This window comes from Meles meles, chromosome 17 (assembly GCF_922984935.1).
Source record: "Meles meles chromosome 17, mMelMel3.1 paternal haplotype, whole genome shotgun sequence".
NCBI classification, from domain to species: Eukaryota; Metazoa; Chordata; class Mammalia; order Carnivora; family Mustelidae; genus Meles; species Meles meles.
Window position 1 is genome coordinate 48,165,928 of NC_060082.1, and position 18,897 is coordinate 48,184,824.

General features: G+C 40.7%; 1 pseudogene; it reads right to left on the minus strand.

The window, feature by feature from the left end:
• Positions 1 to 16,612: 16,612 nt before the first annotated feature.
• On the minus strand, positions 16,613 to 18,300 carry LOC123927890 (annotated as a pseudogene).
• Between the last annotated feature and the right edge of the window lie 597 nt (positions 18,301 to 18,897).

Below are 18,897 nucleotides of genomic sequence, written 5' to 3' on the forward strand. Positions count from 1 at the left end.
TTAGTATTCTGTTTTCCACTTTGAGACAGATAGGAAGTCATGAGGGATTTGAACTAAGGAAAACCACAAAATGATGGATGTATTTTAAATTCTCATGCTGGCTGTTTTGTTGAGCACAAACTGTAGAGGATCAAGGGGAGAAACCAGTAGTAGCCTCTATCAGAAGCTACTACAGTGTTTCAGGCAAAACAGGATAGAGGCTCAGTCCAGGGAGCTGTGGCATCCACGGTAAAAAAACAAAACAAAACAAAACAAAAACAAAAAACACCCTGCTGATGGCTGCCCATCAAGCAATTTCTGGTCTGGGGCCAGGGGTAATAGTCATATGAACATTTTTTTTAAAATATTCATTTATCTTTAATAAAGTATCAGAAAGTTTTAGAAGCCAATAAGTTAACATTTACACCTGGAGACTGATATGAAGAGCTATTGCCAATGAAACTCAAACCACGACAATACCTCTATTTTTAAGGGCTGAGGTTTATTCTTTGGAGTTTCTGCTTAGATGACAAATAAGAATTCTCATTTGTTCCTACGCTTGCTATGGAAAATACTTTCTTAATACAATCAGATCACATCCTTGACTGAGTAAATGTTATACAGTGGACAAAATTAACTTATGTTTTGATGATTAAAGATTTGCATTAGTTCAGTATCCTAATTCTTGCCAATAATTCATATTAAGTGGACATTTGGATAGATGTAAATGACACATGGGATTGGTCTGAATTTATACTGAATCCCAGGGTACATTTCAGAAATTTGATTATTTTTTCAAATGTTTGTGTTTTGTTATCACACTTTTTTCTCCTAAGAGATTACAGATGAACTCTGGCTAATGAATTACAGATAATCAAGATGTGGTTTCCTGTGATCCTAGCCTATGAGGGCTACAGTGCACTTCACTTGATGACTCTATAGCTGATTATGATACACACCAAATAATTACTGAAATTCATCATCTTGTTCCTGAAATAAACGTATTACTAACCTCAACATGTTGTTCGAAATATAGATCAAAATACTCTCTTCCATGATAAGCCTGTACTTTTATAGCCTTCCCAGCCATTCTCTCTCCAGCAACATTTTTCTGGAGTGACAGGACTGTTAATCAGATTTTCAAGCCATGGGTTATTTACATCCTCCAGTACAATTCAGTGAAATTAATTTGAGTTATCCTCCTCTCTTACCAGCTTCTCAATAAATCTTCCTGGCAGTTTAAATAGAAATATCATCAAGACAGACTTGCTTCTGGCAAAAATCACCACTGTTAAATGTTCTGCCGAGAGCATACATGGTAAAGGAGGATAATGGAGAAATGAGGAGAGAATTTTTCAATAACTATAAATAAAACAGAAACCAGAAAGTGAAATGTCACAGGATATGGATAAGAACAAAATTCCAACAGAATACTGCATACCCACTATATTAGTTTCCCAGGGCTGTGATAACAAAGTGCCGTAGACTGGGTGGCTGAAACAACAGAAATTTTATTTCTGACAGTTCAGGAAGCTAGAAATAAAAGATCGAAGTGTTAGCAGATTTAGTTTCTTTGGAGGCCTCCCTTTCCGGTTTGTAGAAAGCCATCTTCATGTTCACATGGCATTCTCCCTCTAGTATGTCTGTGTCCAATCTCCTTTTCTTATAAGGACACAAGTCATACTGGATTACATAATGGTGTCATTTTAATTTAATTACCTCTTTAAAGACCACATCACCAAATACAGTCACAATCTGAGGTACTGAATACATTTTGGGGAGGCACAATTCAGCCCATAACACACACTACTTAGGAAAAATATACAGTATAAATCTGCTGTCACCTATTAACTATTTAATGAACTATGATTGTTGCTTCTTTGAACACTGAGAATGTGCTAAGCATATAGCATTTGACTATTCACTGCCCATGTAGAGAATGACCACTAGGTCTTTGTGTGATTCCTCAGACCCATGGCAGAGGCACAAAGTGCTCAGAGGCACTGGAGTCTAGTCCACTTTCTCTTCAGCATCCAGCTCTGCATTCAGGGAACAGCTACAAGCCAGGCTCAGAGTGTTATGAAGAATCTTTCTTTGTTACATGCCCAAAGTTGCATAGTTCATGAAGCCAGATAAAAAAGAATTGCTTTGTGTTTCCCGAAAGAAAATTTACCAAAGTGAAAATCATCCCTTTGCCCTTTCCATTTTCTAGCTACATTTGTAAAACTGCAGTTTCCCAGTGAGGCCAGAAACATGGAGTCCAAACCCAAATCAAGACTAGTATGGGGTAGGTATCCATGGCAGCAATCACTAATTCTTGATTCTCATGAACTTGGACCTGGCTTCAGAGTCCTTCTCAATACAGCCACTACCATATAATTGAGATTGACATCATCTAGCATCCCTGGACCAAATAATGTCAGCTGCCAGAAGTTACTGTTTGCCTCTTTCCAATAAACAGGCCCTTCAGCCAGGAGTTTCTAATTATCAAGCCAGTCTTAATTCTTGACTGGCCAAGCTAGAATTGGTCTCTGTGTTACCAAGAACTTTTTTTTTTAAGATTTTATTTATTTATTTGACAGATAGAGATCACAAGTAGGCAGAGAGAGGGGAGGAAGCAGGCTCCCCGCTGAGCAGAGAGACCAATTCGGGGCTCGATCCCAGGACCTTGGGATCATGACCCAAGCCAAAGGCAGAGGCTTTAACCCACTGAGCCACCCAGGCGCTCCCGAAGAACCATTTTTAAAGGGATGTAACAGATTCCAGTTTTGTGGGGCATAACATTCATATAATTTGGAGGTGGAGAATCCACTTTATGAAAAAAGAGTGTAAAATTATAGATAAACATTTGTAGTCTCTCTGAGGGCCTTGGAAGAGTCCCATTCAATTGAGGGGCCTGATGCTCAAGCATCACTAAATTCAGCTGCCTTATCTGCTCCTGGCACAAGAACAGCTGCCTTCAATCAACTTTTCTATAATGGAACTTCATTCCTTCACTTCCATCCTCTCCATGCATCCCCTTTCAGTTTGTTTCTCTATATTTTGTTCTAAATATCCTGCTATTGCCTTATTGTCCCCCGGTTGGTTCTGGTTCATGGATGGTAACAGGATGGGCAAGTTAGGAAATGCAAAACTAGGGTTGAGCTTGAGAAGTATCCAGGCCCAGAGAGTACTGCCATCTTGTTTAGAAAGGGGCATGCATTTGGTGACTCTGGTTCTGAGATTAAACAGAAGTCACTTTTTGAGTGACTGAGAGACTGGGCTCCAGGATTCAGCAGATAAGGGCAAGTCCCCTCTCTCTCATACCATTGAAAAGTAAGTAGGAAGGTTTCTGGAAATGGATGCATGCAATTTCCATAGAGCCCAAAGTCTTCTCAGGAAAAGGAACCAGGATTACTATGTAGTTCCCCCAATATTTAAGTTGTAAGAGCTGATGGGATGTACTGAACTGGCTTTGTCCAAGCTTGGATGACCAAAAAAAAAAAAAGGGCAGTGAGTTTCCTGAAGGGAAAAGATAACCTAATGCTTAAGTGAGACTGAACCGGATGGCTGGTTCCTGCCCTAAGATGGTCAGAGGGGACATTCGTTCTGAATCTACAAAGTGAATGACACCACCTAGACTCCATAGAAGCAGCACTGGCACTCTCCCTAAAGTAGCTGTGGATAAGCAGGCAAGCTGAGAGACCAGTATTACTACTGAGCTGTGACCTTGGGAACACAGACCTTCTCTAGTGGTGTCCACAGCTGAACACAAAACTGATGACAGAGGAATATCTTTTTTTAATTTCTTTATTTTTTATTAACATATAACATATGTACCCCAGGAGTACAGGTCTGTGAATCACCAGGTTTACACACTTCACAGCACTCACCATAGCACATATCTCCCCAATGTCTATAACCCCACCATCGTCTCCCTCCCCTCCCCATCCCCCCAGCAACCCTCAGTTTGTTTTGTGAGATTAAGAGTCTCTTGTGGTTTGTCTCCCTCCCGATCCCATCTTGTTTCATTTATTCCTTTCCTACTCCCCTAACCGCCCCCCCATATCTTTTACACATTTGCCTTTCCCTTTGTTCTAGTCCCCTCTGTAGACATTTCACTCAGTTTCCATAGTAGTTCCTAGAGCATCAGGAGCCCTTGACTCCAGCTCTTCCCACATGAGGCAGTGGTGTTGGTGGCTGTGGCATGCCTGGGATTCTGTTGCATTCCCAGCACCTGGGAATCCTTTGTGAACCGCACTGTATTGAGCAAGCTCTTTAGTAAGATGGAACAGGTATGGATTTGGGAGTGAGAGACCTAGGTTTGAATCCTAGCTTCATCATATACCAGTTATATGACTTTAAGAAAGTGGACTTAACCCTATAAGCCCCAGTTCCTTCATCCATAACCTAAGTTGCTGTGGCCAACGATGGAATGGCTTTGTCTATAACATGTAGCACCTCCGGCATAGCACGTGCTCAGTAAATATTAGCTCGTTCTTTTGCACTCCCAAGGATTTCCCTGGCAATGTTTGACCAATGGGAAGTTTTAATTTGGAGTATAGAGTTAAGTTGTGATCAAAACAAACTCTCTTATTATTATCATTACTTGTACATCACCATTATAATCCCACTAGAAGCTGTGGTCACATCAACATAAGGGTATATGGAATACAAAAAGGCCATGCTCATTACAAACCAACCTTAAGTTTGAACACTATATGAACATTGGGACTGAGATCAGAAAAGTGGGCATCAGTCAGCTTGGCTCGAATGATTTTTAAAATGTAGCTGTGTTGTTAATGCAAATAAAGAACAACATCCATACAGAATCAAAGGACTAGAACCTGGAGTAACTTGCTTTGCTACAAGCAGAAGAGAAAAGCAAACTGGCCTCCAAAAATTTTCCTGGCAAACCCTACCTCAAACAGATCACTTATTTACTGTAAGTTCTCTCCACCCTTAAATATACAGGCTGGGCTGTCACACCCTATATGTATCTATATCCACATATCATTTTATGTTTCAGGTTTATCTCCCCAAATTTATTGTCAATTTCACCTGGGAAAAAGTCGTAATTTCTATTTCTTTTGTATACTCCCCTTGGGTAGGAACACAAGAAATAAAAAGGAAAGGAAAAAAAAAAAAAGGAAGGAGAAAGGGAGGAGGGATGGAGTAAGAAGGAAGCTTCAAAAGAGACTCTGAACTTTGTGGTAAAGAATCCTGTGGTGAAATATCCCCATGCTAGAAACCTAGCCATTTGCAAACTGTTTGCTCTGGGCTGTTCTATCAAAATTGATGCATCCATCTTATAATAAATGCATGTTGGAGAACCCAGCATAAGGAACCATCTGCTTTGTTTGACCTGAATCATCAACAATAAGCAAAGAACTGATTTATAAACAACATTGGTCATTAGTGACTAATTAAATGTGGAAAGCAAATGCAATACTTTCCAGAACAGCTGTTACAGATAGGGACAATGCAGCAAGAATACTTGCACAACTGATTTTACAAAGAGCTTTGTCTTTGAATCTAAATTCAGGTGTTTTCCTGTGCTGACAGTACCTAAAACAAGGAGTAAGTAACACCGGCAGAAGAACTGAGAATAAGCACTACTCAAGCCCCCTTAAGCCTATACCATTATGGTAGAGGAGGGATCATTACACCTCCCCAAACACGCTACCTTCTACAGGTAATCTCTCCTGCCTCTCAGAATTCCCTTAGCACTTTATACCACTCGCGAGGCTCTTATTATGTAATGCACTGGATTATCATCCTCTGGATTCATGTCTTTTGATTTCTACCAGTTACAGATTCTTTAAGGCAATGATCTTACCACATACAACTTCAAATAAGGTTTTTGAACCTCATATAGGACCAAACTTAGTGCTTTTTACTGAGCCTACAACACAGAAACATTTGTTGTATAAGTTAATAAAATTTTCATTGTCTTTTAGTCTGAATTTTATTCTCTTATATATTTCTTCATTTGGGTTTGAGCTCCCAAATCCAATAATTATCTATGGACTTTGATAAATACAAGGGAGACAGTATGATCTAATAATAGAAGCATGAGTAAAAAAGTCAGAAGACCCAAGTCTAATTCTGGTGCTTTTAATAAAATGTAAAAGTGAAGTTTGATAAGTCACATAGTTTTTCTATACCTCAATTACCTCATCTATAAAATGAGGAAAAAGAATATCTGGTCTTCAAAGAAACAAGGGAAGAAAGGAGACATGTATTGGGTGACTTTTTTATGCCAGACACTGGGTTATGTGCACACACATGAATTACCTTATACAAGTCTCATAACAACCTTGCATTAGTTTCCCAGCATTACAGATGAGGAATTTGAGACTCAAGGAAAGTAAGTGGCAAAAAGTCACTCGGCTAGTAATTGGCAAAGTGAAAACATACACCCAGAAATTCTAACTCTAAAGCAGTTCAGGTCAAGCCACTTGACATTTAGAGAGAGTGACTGAACTGGCACCATGATGGTTGCCAAGGATGCAGAGGTAAACTAAACAGAAGTTAAGTGTCTACAAAAGCATGAAAACATATAAACAAGTAACTGTATCAGAGTATGCATACAGGATTCCTTCCATCCAACACTGCTGCTTTTAATGAGGCTATGAAAAGTAAACTATGTAAAAGTCAAAGGTAAAATTTAAGTGCCTGTGCCTAATAGTACTTATACTAGGAAATATGTTCCAAATATAGTAAATAACTCTTAGTCCCTGTCCTTGTGAAGCTTACAGTCTTATTGAAGACAATATTAGTGCTTGAAGTGGCAAACTTCTCTTATGTAGAAAATTTACTCACATGGAACAATACATTCTACTAAAATGATAGATAAAATTAATATTGATAATTTTGCTTTTGAGTCAGCTTATGACAATGGCAATGAAGACAAGTGTCTTTGTGATACAATGAACAGAAATGTCACCTATCAGGGGCTATGACTTTGTGAACATTATGTTAACCAATCAGAATTAATTAATAATCCCCAGGTTTCAGCAGATTTATAATAGGAAATATTCTACCATCCATATTCTAGCTTTGACCATATATTCCTCTATAATTAAAGGTAATTTTGGTTAAACAGTATTTTTAAAATTTAATGACTCTTTTCAATTAAAACAGCAATATTAGCATTTGGTAAAATCTTCCTCCTCATACACTCAAGAATTATGAATATTATACATGAAATCAAAACACCAAAATACATAAAGAAAATATCAAAAGAATGTCAAGCAAAAATTAAGGGATCATTAATGCTCCTTCAGTATAGTACACTTTGTATTACTAGGGGTATTTTGCAAGCAGAATTTTTTTTAATTTCTTATTTTATTGTTGAAGTAGTGTTTTGTTTTTTGTTTTAAAGACTTACTTAGGGGGCGCCTGGGTGGCTCAGTGGGTTAAAGCCTCTGCCTTTGGCTCAGGTCATGATCTCAGGGTCCTGGGATCAAGCCCTGCATCAGGCTTTCTGCTCAGCAGTGAACCTGCTTCCCTTCCTCTCTCTGCATACTTGTAATCTCTGTCTGTCAAATAAATAATAAATAAAATCTTTTAAAAAATAAAATAAAGACTTACTTAGGGTGAAAAGATGGCAGAGGAATAGGGGACCCTATTTCAACTGGTCCCTGAATTGAGCCGGATATCTACCAGACCATTCTGAACACCCAAGACATCAGCCTGAGATGTAAGAAGATATATCTGGATCACTACAAAAAAAAAAAAAAATCTCGGGCAGTTGCTCTCAAGGTATGAAGGGGGGAGCCGCGATTCTGCAGGCAGATATTGGAAGATAAATAGAAGGGGGAGGGAGCTGCCATAAGTGCTGGGCTAGTAAGGTGAAATAACACAGGAACACAAAAGTCTCTTGCACTGGGGACCAGGCACAGACTTGCAGACTGGTAGTGGTGGAGAAAGGACTTTAGGGCAGCCCGCCAGACTGAAACCTGGAGCTGCCCAGGCACGTGTGTGAACTAGGGGCATCTGACAGTTTTAGAAGCACAAAGGGCAGAGACGTGCCCCGCCCTGGGAGTGAGGGCTGGGAGTGCTGCTGTGGGGCACACAAGCTAGGACACTGTGGTTTTTAGCAGCACAGATTGAAACGGAGTCAGTGTGGCCTGGAGGGCTTTCTGGAGAACAGACTGTGCTCTCTCTGTTCTGAGACAGAAGTGTGGATATGGTCACTTCTGCTCTGACTCTTGGAAGAGACAAAAGCCACCAGGGAAAGCTGCCAGAGAACAAAAGACTCCAAAAAACAGTTTTCACTGGCTCATTCCCTCCCCCCATGTACAGAAGGCAGGGCAACTCAGCCCAAACAGGGTTTCCTGAATAACAGCATGGTAAGTCCCTCCCCCAGAAGACAGGCTGAAAGAACAAGAGGACAACAACCCTAAGGTCCCTATAAAACAGGTACACCTTGCTTGGGTTGTGGTCAATAATTTGGACTCTGCACATTCCCTCAACCACCCCTCAACAGAATGACCAAGAGGAGGAACCTCTGACAAAGGAAAGAACCAGAGACTGTGACCTCTGCCACAGAACTAATGGATATGGCTATAACCAAGATGTCAGAAATAGACTTCAGAGTAACAATTATCAATATCTAGGCTTGAGAAAAATATTAAGGATAATACAGAAATTCTAAGAGCAGAAATGAGATCTAATTAGACCAAACTTAAATATGTTATGAATGAAATGTAGTCTAAACTAGATACTCCGACTGCCAGGGTAAATGAGGCAGAACAAATTAGTGAGCTAGAAGATAAGATGATAGAAAAGAAGGAAACTGAGACAGCATGGGAAAAACAAATTAAAACCCAAGAAATCAAACTGAGAGAGATTAGTGACTCAATGAAACATTCCAATATCAGAATTGGGATCCCTGAGGCTGGGGTGGGGGGGATGAGGGGGGTTTAGAGAAAGAAAGGGGTCTAGAAAATATATTTGAGCAAATCATAGCTGAGAACTTCCCTAATCTGGGGAAGGAAACAAGCATTTGTGTCCAAGAGGCAGAGAGGACCCCTCCCAAGATCAATGAGAACAGACCAACGCCATGACATATAATAGTGTAATTTGAAAATCTTAGATCCAAGGAAACAATCTTGAAAGTGGCAAGGGGGAAGAGATTTCTTACATACAAAGGGAAGAATATCAGAATAATGTCAGACCTGTCCACAGAGATCTAGCAAGTCAGAAAGGGCTGACAAGACATAGTTGAGGTACTAAATGAGAAGACTATGCAGCCAAGGATAGTTTATCCAGCAAGGCTGTCATTCAGAATGGATGGAGAGAGATGGAGCTTCCAAGACTGGTGGAAACTGAAAGAATATGTGACCACCAAGCTGGCCCCACAATAAATATTAACAGGGGTTCTATAAAAGGAGAAAGACCCCAAGAGTGATAAAGGACAGAAATTTACAGAGATCTATAAAAACAAGGACTTCACAGGCAACATGATGACAATAAAGTCATATATTTCAATAATCACTCTCAACATGAATGGCCTAAATGCTCCCATGAAATGGCATAGGGTTGCAGACTGGATAAAAAGACATGACACATCCATATGCTTCTACAAGAGATTCAATTTGAACCTAAAGATACAACCAGACTAAAAGTGAAGGGATGCAGGACCATCTTTCATGCCAACAGACCTCAAAAGAAAGCTGGGGTAGCAATTCTCATATCAGATAAATTAGATTTTAAGCTAAAGACTATAGTTAGAGATACAAAAGGACACTATATTTTAAGGGTCTATCCAACAAGAGGATCTAACAATTGTAAATATCTATGCCCCCAACATGGAAGCAGGCAACTACACAAACCAACTGTTAACCAAAATGAAGAAACATATTGATAATAACACATTAATAGTAGGAGAGCTCAACACTCCACTCTCAGCAGTAGACAACTAATCTAAGCAGAAAATCAACAAAGAAACAAGAGATCTGAATGACACATTGGACCAGATGGACCTCGTAAATATATATGTGGAACATTCCACCCTAAAACAACAGAATACTCATTCTTCTTGAATGCACATGGAACTTACTCCAGAATAGAGCACATACTGGGTCGCGAGTCAGGTCGCAACCAATACCAAAAGATTGAGATTATTTCCCTGCATATTCTCAGATTATAATGCTTTGAAACTGGAGCTCAGTCACAAGAAAAAAAAATTGGAAGATATTCAAAAACTTGGAAGCTAGAGACCATTCTTCTTAAGAATGTTTGGGTCAGGGGCACCTGGGTGGCTCAGTGGATTAAGCCGCTGCCTTCGGCTCAGGTCATGATCTCAGGGTCCTGGGATCGAGCCCCGCATCGGGCTCTCTGCTCCGCAGGGAGCCTGCTTCCTCCTCTCTCTCTGCCTGTCTCTCTGCCTACTTGTGATCTCTCTCTGTCAAATAAATAAATAAAATCTTTAAAAAAAAAAAAAAAGAATGTTTGGGTCAACCAGGAAATCAAAGAAGAACGTAAAGGATTCATGGAAACCAATGAGAATGAAAACACTTTGCTCCAAAACCTATAGGATACTGCAGTGGTGGTCCTAAGGGGAAAATCCATAACCATCCATGCCTCACTCAAAAAACAGAGTAATTCCAAATCCACAAATTAACTTTATACCTTAAAGAACTGGAGAAAGGGGCACCTGGGTGGTTCAGTTGGTTAAGCATCTGCCTTCAGCTTAGGTCATGATGCCAGGGTCCTGGGATTGAGCCTTGCATCTGGCTCCCTGCTTGGTGGGGAGTCTGCTTCTCCCTCTCCCTCTGCCTGCTGCTCTGCATACTTGTACTCTCTATCTCTCTGTCAGATGAAGAAATGAAATCTTTAAAAAAAAAAAAAAAGAACTGGAGAAAGAACAATAAATAAAGTCAAAGCCACACATGAGAAGAGAAATAATTAAGATCAGAGCAGAGATCAATGAATTAGAAACCAGAAACTATACTCTAGTACAGCAGATCAATGAAACTAGAAGCTGGTTCTTTGAAAGAATTAATAAGATCAATAAACCACTGGCCAGACTTATCCAAAAGAAAAGAGAAAGGACCCAGATTAATAAAATTATGAGAAAGGGGAGATATCACAACTAACACCAAGGAAATATAAATAATTATTAGAAATTATTATCAACAACTATATGCCAATAAATTAAGCAACCTGGAAGAAATGGATGCCTCCCTAGAAACTTATAAACTACCAAGACTGAATCAGGAATAAATGGACAACCTGAAGAGACCAATAACCAATAACAATATTGAACCAGTGATCAAAAACCTTTCAAAATAGGGCACCTGCATGGTTCAGTGGGTTAAGCTTCTGTCTTCGGCTCAGGTCATGATTTCAGGGTCCTGGGATCGAGCCCCACATCAGGTTCTCTGCTCAGCAGGGAGCCTACTTTCCCCTCTCTCTCTGCCTGCCTCTCTGCCTACTTGTGATCTCTCTCTCTCTCTGACAAATAAATAAATAAAATCTTTAAAAAAAAAAAACTCCCAAAAAATAAGAGTCCTGGACTTGGCAGATTCCTTGGGGAATTCTACCAAACATTCAAAGAAGAAATAATGCCTATTCTTCTGAAGCTGTTTCAAAAAATAGAAACAGAAGGAAAACTTCCAAACCCATTCTATGAGGCCATCATTACCTTGATCCCAAAACTAGGCAAAGATCCCATCATAAAGGAGAATTTCAGACCAATATACCTGATGAATACAGGTGCCAAAATTCTCAACAAAATCCTAGCTAATAGGATCCAACAGTACATTAAAAGGATTATCCATTATGACCAGGTGGGATTTATCCCCAGGATGCAAGGGTGGTTCAACATTCGCAAGTCAATTAATGTGATAGAACACATTAATAAGAGAAGAGACAAGAATCATATGGTCCTCTATGAAAAGCCCACAGCAAATATTATTTTCAATGGGAAAAGCTGAGAGTCTTTCCCTTAAGATCAAAAACACAACAAGGATGCTCTCTCTCCCACTATTGTTCAACATAGTACTAGATGTCCTAGCCACAGCAATCAGACCAAAAAAAAAAAAAAAAAAAGAAAGAAAGAAACAAAAGGTATTCAAATTGGCAAAGAAGAAGTCAAACTCTCTCTCTTCACAAATAATATGATACTTTATGTGGAAAACCCAAAAGACTCCACCCCACAAATTACTAGAACTCATATAGCAACACAGTAATGTGGCAGGATAGAAAATCAATGCACAGAAATCTTTCCTACACACTAACAATGTTGCTTTCCTCACATTAACAATGTAACTGTAGAGAAATTAGGGAATTGATTCTATCTACAATAGCACCAAAAATTGTAAGATACCATGGAATAAACCTAACCAAAGAGGTAAAGGATCTATACCTTATAAACTACAGAACACTTATGAAAGAAATTGAAGACACAAAAAGATGGAAAAACGTTCCATGCTCACAGAATAAACACTGAAGAATAAACATTGTTAAAATGTCTATGCTGCCCAGAGCAATCTATATTTTCAACGCCATCCCAATCAAAACACCATTGGTGTTTGCTGGAACAATCCAAAAATTTGTATGTAACAAAGAAAAGACCACAAATTGCCAAGAAAATGTTGAAAAAGAAAAACAAAGCTAGGGGCATCACATTGCCTGATTTCAAACTGTATTACAAAGCTATGATCACCAAGACAGTGTGGTACTGGTGCAAAAACAGACACATAGACCAATGGAACAGAACAGAGAACCTAGATATGGACCTGTAACTCTATGGTCAACTAATCTTTGACAAAGCAGGAAAAAAAAATCCAGTGGAAAAAAGACAGTCTCTTCAATTAATGGTGCTGGGAAAACTGGACAGCTATGTATAGAAGAATGAAACTTGACCATGCTCTTACATCATGCACAAAGATAAACTCTAAATGGATTAAAGATCTCAATTTGAGACATGAATCCATCAAAATCCTAGAGGAGAACATAGGCAGTAACCTCTTCAACATCTACCACAGCAACCTCTTTCAAGACATGTCTCCAAAGGCAAAAGAAACAAAAGCGAAAATGAACTTTTGGGACTTCATCAAGATCAAAAACTTCTGCACAGCAAAGGAAACAGTCAACAAAACAAAGAGGCAACCCATGGGATAGGAGAAGATATTTTCAAATGACACTACAGATAAAAGGCTGATATCCAAGATCTATAAAGAACTTCTCTAACTCAACACCCAAAAAACAAAAAATCATGTCAAAAAATGGGCAGAAGACATGAAAAGACACTTCTCCAAAAAAGACATACAAATAGCTAACAAACACATGAAAAAAAAATGTTCAACATCATTAACCATCAGGGAAATTCAAATCAAAACCACATTGAGATACCACCTTACACCAGTTAGAATGGCAAAAATTGACAAGACAAGAAACAATAAATGTGGGAGAGGTTGTGGAGAAAGGAGAACCCTGCTACACTGTTGGTGGGAATGCAAGTTGCTACAGCCACTTTGGAAAACAGTGTGGAGTTTCCTCAAAAAGTTATAAATAGAACTACCCTATGACCCAGAAATTACACTACTAGGTATTTACCCCAAAGATACAGATAAAGTGAAAAGAATGGCCATCTGTACTCCAATGTTCATAGCAGCAATGTCCACAATAGCCAACTGTGGAAGAAGCCGAGATGCCCTTCAACAGATGAATGGATAAAGAAGATGTGGTCCATATATACAATAGAATATTACTCAGCCATCAAAAAGGATGAATACCCAACATTTGCATCAACGTGGATGGAACTGGAGGATTTTACGCTAAGTGAAATACATCAAGCAGACAAAGACAATTATCATATGGTTTCACTTATTTGTGGAACATAAGGAATAGCATAGAGGACATTAGGAGAAGAAAGGGAATAATGAAGGGGGGAAATAGGGGGAATGAACCATGAGAGACTATGGACTCTGAGAAACAAACTGAAGGTTTTAAAGGGGAGGAAGGTGGGTGGATGTCTGAGCCTGGTGATGGGTAGTAAGACAGGCACATATTGCATGGAGCACTGGGTGTTACACGCAAACAATGTATCATGCAATGTATCATGGAACACTATATCAAAAACTAATGATGTACTGTATGTTGACTAATATAATTTTTAAAAATTTAAAAAATAAAATAAGGATTTATTTAAGAGAGAGAGCACAAACAGGAAGGGCAGAGGGAGAGAGAGAGACTCAAGCAGACTGGGCACTGAGTGTGCAGCCTGATGTAGGGCTCCCTGCAGGACTCCATGGGGCTTGATCCTACAACACTGAGATCACAATCCAAGCTGAAACCGAGAGTCAGACACCCAACTGACTGTGCCACTCAGGCACCCCTTGAGGTAGTGTTTAAAGCATGTACACATACCCCATAGCTTTAAATTCAGTGGTTCATTCTTACTAGATAGTCATTGCATTAAAACTACTGTGCAGTTTCAGAGTGCTTCTCCCTATGGTTTCTCACAAAGGATTAACTTTCTTATCCTCCTATACGAAATAAGAACTACTAATTACTTCTTGTTCAAATAAGCATTTGGAGGGAAAAGCCTCATAAAACATTTGGTGGAAACATACATAACAGCACTTTGTAAAAAATTGTTTAAGCATATACACCTCTCTCTTCTGAACAGAAAGCTACTGAACTAGCATAGTGAGTTCATATTGAATATTTCACAATTGTCCTACAGAACAAACATTCTCTCTAGAATCAATAAACCCTTAAATCAAGAAGAATTTACTGTGAGATCAATACCTTCATATTTGCTGACTGTTTAGCAAAGTTCATTGCTTTTGGAAGACATCACAAAAGAATGGGGCTAAGATTTCCAGAGACTAAGTTAGGAGAGGTCAAATGTTAGAGGACATGAGGAGCCTAAGGCCCTTCATGTCTTCCCAACACAGCTATTTACTTTTGGGCCTCGGATGCTACCTTCTGCCCACTCCTCCATTTTGGTCTAAGCCATTCAGGGATGAGTATTTTTATATTCTTTGGGTAAATACCTGATAGTGCTGAATCACTATATTGTACACCTGATACTAATATTATTCTGTATGTTAACCGGAATTTATATAAAAACTTTAAAAAGAGAACCCAGTAACTCACGGCCACCAGGTGCATCAAAAGAAACTGAATACTCAGAGCAGTAATCTCAAAAAAGGAAAGAAAGGAAGGAAGGAGAAGAAAAAAGAAAAGAGAAGAGAAAAGAAAAGGAGAGATATTCCTGCCAACAAAGTGGATTGGCCAGCAGCTAGGAGTTACTGAACCCTTTTCATAAAGGGTGCATAAGCATTGTGTTCAACATGCAGTAGTCCTCCCCTCATTCATGGGGGATACATTCCAAGATCCCCAGTGGATACCTGAAATAGTACGAACCCTATAGATACTGTTTTTTCTCCACACATACCTATGATAGAAAGTTTAATTTATGAACTAGACACAGTAAGAGATTAGTAACAGTAACTAATAAACTAGAACTCTAACAATACACTCTAGTAAAAGCTATGTGAATGTAGTCTCTCTCTCTCTCAAAAATCTCTTATTGTCCTGTCCTCAGCCTTCATCTTGTGATGCTGTGAGGTGACAAAACACCTGTGTGATGAGATGAAGTGAGGTGGATGACCCAGCCTTGGGACACAGTGTCAGGCTGCTATTGACCTTCTGAGGATTCCTCAAGAGAACGTTTGTTTCCCACCACAGCTGATGGCTGGTAACTGAAACAAAGAAAGTGAAACAGGAAATGGAACTGTAGCTGAGGGGGGACTACTGTGCATCATTTCATCCTCATACCACGCCTATGAAGTAGGTACATCATCACCTATATCCCACAGATGAGGAAGATTAGGCCTAGAGCAATGAAGGGACTTACTCAAGATCACACAGCTGGCAACAATGGGATTCCAGAAACCATGCTTTCCATGTGTGTTGTCCAATACAGTGACCACTCATCACATGTGACCACTTAAATTTTGATTAAAATTCAGTAATGTTAAAAATTCAGTTTCTCAGTTGCATTGGCCACATTTCAGGTGTTCAGTAGCCACTGATGGCTAGCAACGGCTGTTTCTGGACAGTGCCAACTAGAGAACACTTCAGTCACTGCAGAAAGTTCTATTCAATAGCTATTTTGACTTACACAATTAAAGAAACTACTTTAAAAATACACACACGCACACACACACGTCCCCTTCACCGTCTCTCCAGTAGTTCTCATGAGAGGAGCATCATCTCATCCATGGATGAGAGCAGAGAAACAGAACAAGGGTCAACAGTATCACCACTGGGGTTCAGGAGAAACTTGGAGCAGTGAGAAATCCTACAATACACTGAAGAAACTTGTGAGTGGATACTCCAGAGATCTGTAAGATTAAGCCCCCTACTTACTTTCCATCAGAGGGAACCTCTGATGACAAAAGGGATAGACCTCATGTTACAAATATAAATGGGACCCATTGTGCTCACAAGCCAGGAAGAATCGCATCCTATCGCTTTACAAGTAGCACAGACATGTTGTGTTTAACAAGGGCAGCTCAGGGAGAGTCGGTGCTTCGAAACATTCTGATTGGTTCTAAAACATCTCTTAGAATAATGCTTGTGCTAACAAATCAGTTACGTATGATCTGAAACTTTTTTTTTTTTATACACGAAAGCAAATTTTATCACCCTCCCGTGTGGACTCGGGCGAGGACTGCCCCCTCTCAGAGAGAAATGGGAGTGGCTTTTGGGAAGGCAAGGGACTTCCTGTAACAATGCATCTCACGATATTTGGAATGACTATTAAAAACAACAACAACAACAACAATGTACAATCAAAATCCTCGGCCACATTGAACTTTGGGGATGCTCGCCCCAACCAACTGCTGTCACCTTCACCGTTCCAGTTTTTAAATCCTGAGTCAAGCGCCAAAAAAAAAAAAGGAAAGGAAAAAAAAAAGAAAGAAAAAAACTGAAAAATTTTCAAAAACAAAAAACAATACTAAAAAAAAAAACCAAATAAAGCCATGCCAATCTCATGTCGTTTTCTGCGCAAGCTAGGTTTTGTCAAGAAAGGGTGTAACGCAACTAAAGTAACAGTCCGCCTAGAAGCATTTGCGGTGGACGATGGAGGGGCCGGACTCGTCGTACTCCTGCTTGCTGATCCACATCTGCTGGAAGGTGGACAGCGAGGCCAGGATGGAACCCCCGATCCACACGGAGTACTTGCGCTCAGGGGGGCGATGATCTTGAACTTCATTGTGCTGGGCGCCAGGGTGGTGATCTCCTTCTGCATCCTGTCGGCAATGCCGGTACATGGTGGTCCCGCCGGACAGCACCGTGTTGGCGTACAGGTCCTTGCAGAGGTCGACGTCACACTTCATGATGGAGTTGAAGGTAGTTTCGTGGGTGCCGCAAGATTCCATGCCCAGGAAGGAAGGCTGGAAGAGCGCCTCTGGGCAGCGGAACCGCTCGTTGCCGATGGTGATGACCTGCCCGTCGGGCAGCTCATAGCTCTTCTCCAGGGAGGAGCTGGAGGCCGCAGTGGCCATCTCCTGCTTGAAGTCCAGGGCCACATAACACAGCTTCTCCTTGAGGTCACGCACGATTTCCCGCTCGGCAGTGGTGGTGAAGCTGTAGCCACGCTCCGTAAGGATCTTCATGAGGTAGTCCGTCAGGTCCCGACCAGCCAGGTCCAGACGCAGGATGGCGTGGGGCAGGACGTACCCCTCATAGATGGGCACAGTGTGGGTGACCCCGTCTCCGGAGTCCATCACGATGCCAGTGGTGCGGCCAGAGGCATACAGGGACAGCACAGCCTGGATGGCCACGTACATGGCTGGGGTGTTGAAGGTCTCGAACATGATCTGGGTCATCTTCTCACGGTTGGTCTTGGGGTTCAGGGGGGCCTCGGTCAGCAGCATGGGGTGCTCCTCGGGGGCCACACGCAGCTCATTGTAGAAGGTGTGGTGCCAGATCTTCTCCATGTCGTCCCAGTTGGTGACGATACCGTGCTCGATGGGGTACTTCAGGGTCAGGATGCCCCTCTTGCTCTGGGCCTCGTCCCCCACATAGGAGTCCTTCTGGCCCCCTCTTGCTCTGGGCCTCGTCCCCCACATAGGAGTCCTTCTGGCCCATGCCCACCATCACACCCTGGTGCCGTGGGCGCCCCACGATGGAAGGGAAGACGGCCGGGGGGCGTCGTCGCCTGCGAAGCCAGCTTTGCACATGCCGGAGCCGTTGTCGACCACGAGCGCAGCGATATCGTCATCCATGGCGAACTGGGGGTGGTGTAAACCAGCGGCGGAGTGGCGGAGCGGCGAGGGCGAGGGGCCTGTGCTCGCGGGGTGGACGCGGTCTCGGCCATCACCTGAAACTTTTTAAGAAGCTATTTTCTCTTAGTTGTGAAAAGTAAAATAATGTTTCAAAATAAAATTTTATTATACTTGATCCACATGATTTCTTTGAATAGTAAGAATTCCATACTCTCTTGCTGACCTGAGGGTTCTTTAGAATTTAATGTTTATGCCAGAAGACACATAAAATGCAGCCCTTGTTTGAAAAGCAATCACAAATTACAAGTAAAATTTAATACTTACTATATTTTAAAGATACAATGAACCAGCTAGCTACAGTTACGGATCACAAACACAGGTAGTTGTGCTTTCAGATAATATAATGAAATAGTCCCTGATGTGTATTTAAAGAAAGAGCAAAATCCTTTCTGTTCAGTGTAAGTTAGCTTCTTTCCTCTCCCATTGTTTTTTCATTATAAACTTATTTCTTTTAGGAAAACTTTTTTTCTGGTGTCACTTGAAAAGATTATTTTATTTTCTAAATCAACAGATTTCACTGTCCTTCATTAAATCGTAAGATATGAACCAGGTAAATTCATGCTGCATAAAAGTTTACATGGTGAAACATCTCCCTGACCTGGCCATCCAGATGCCT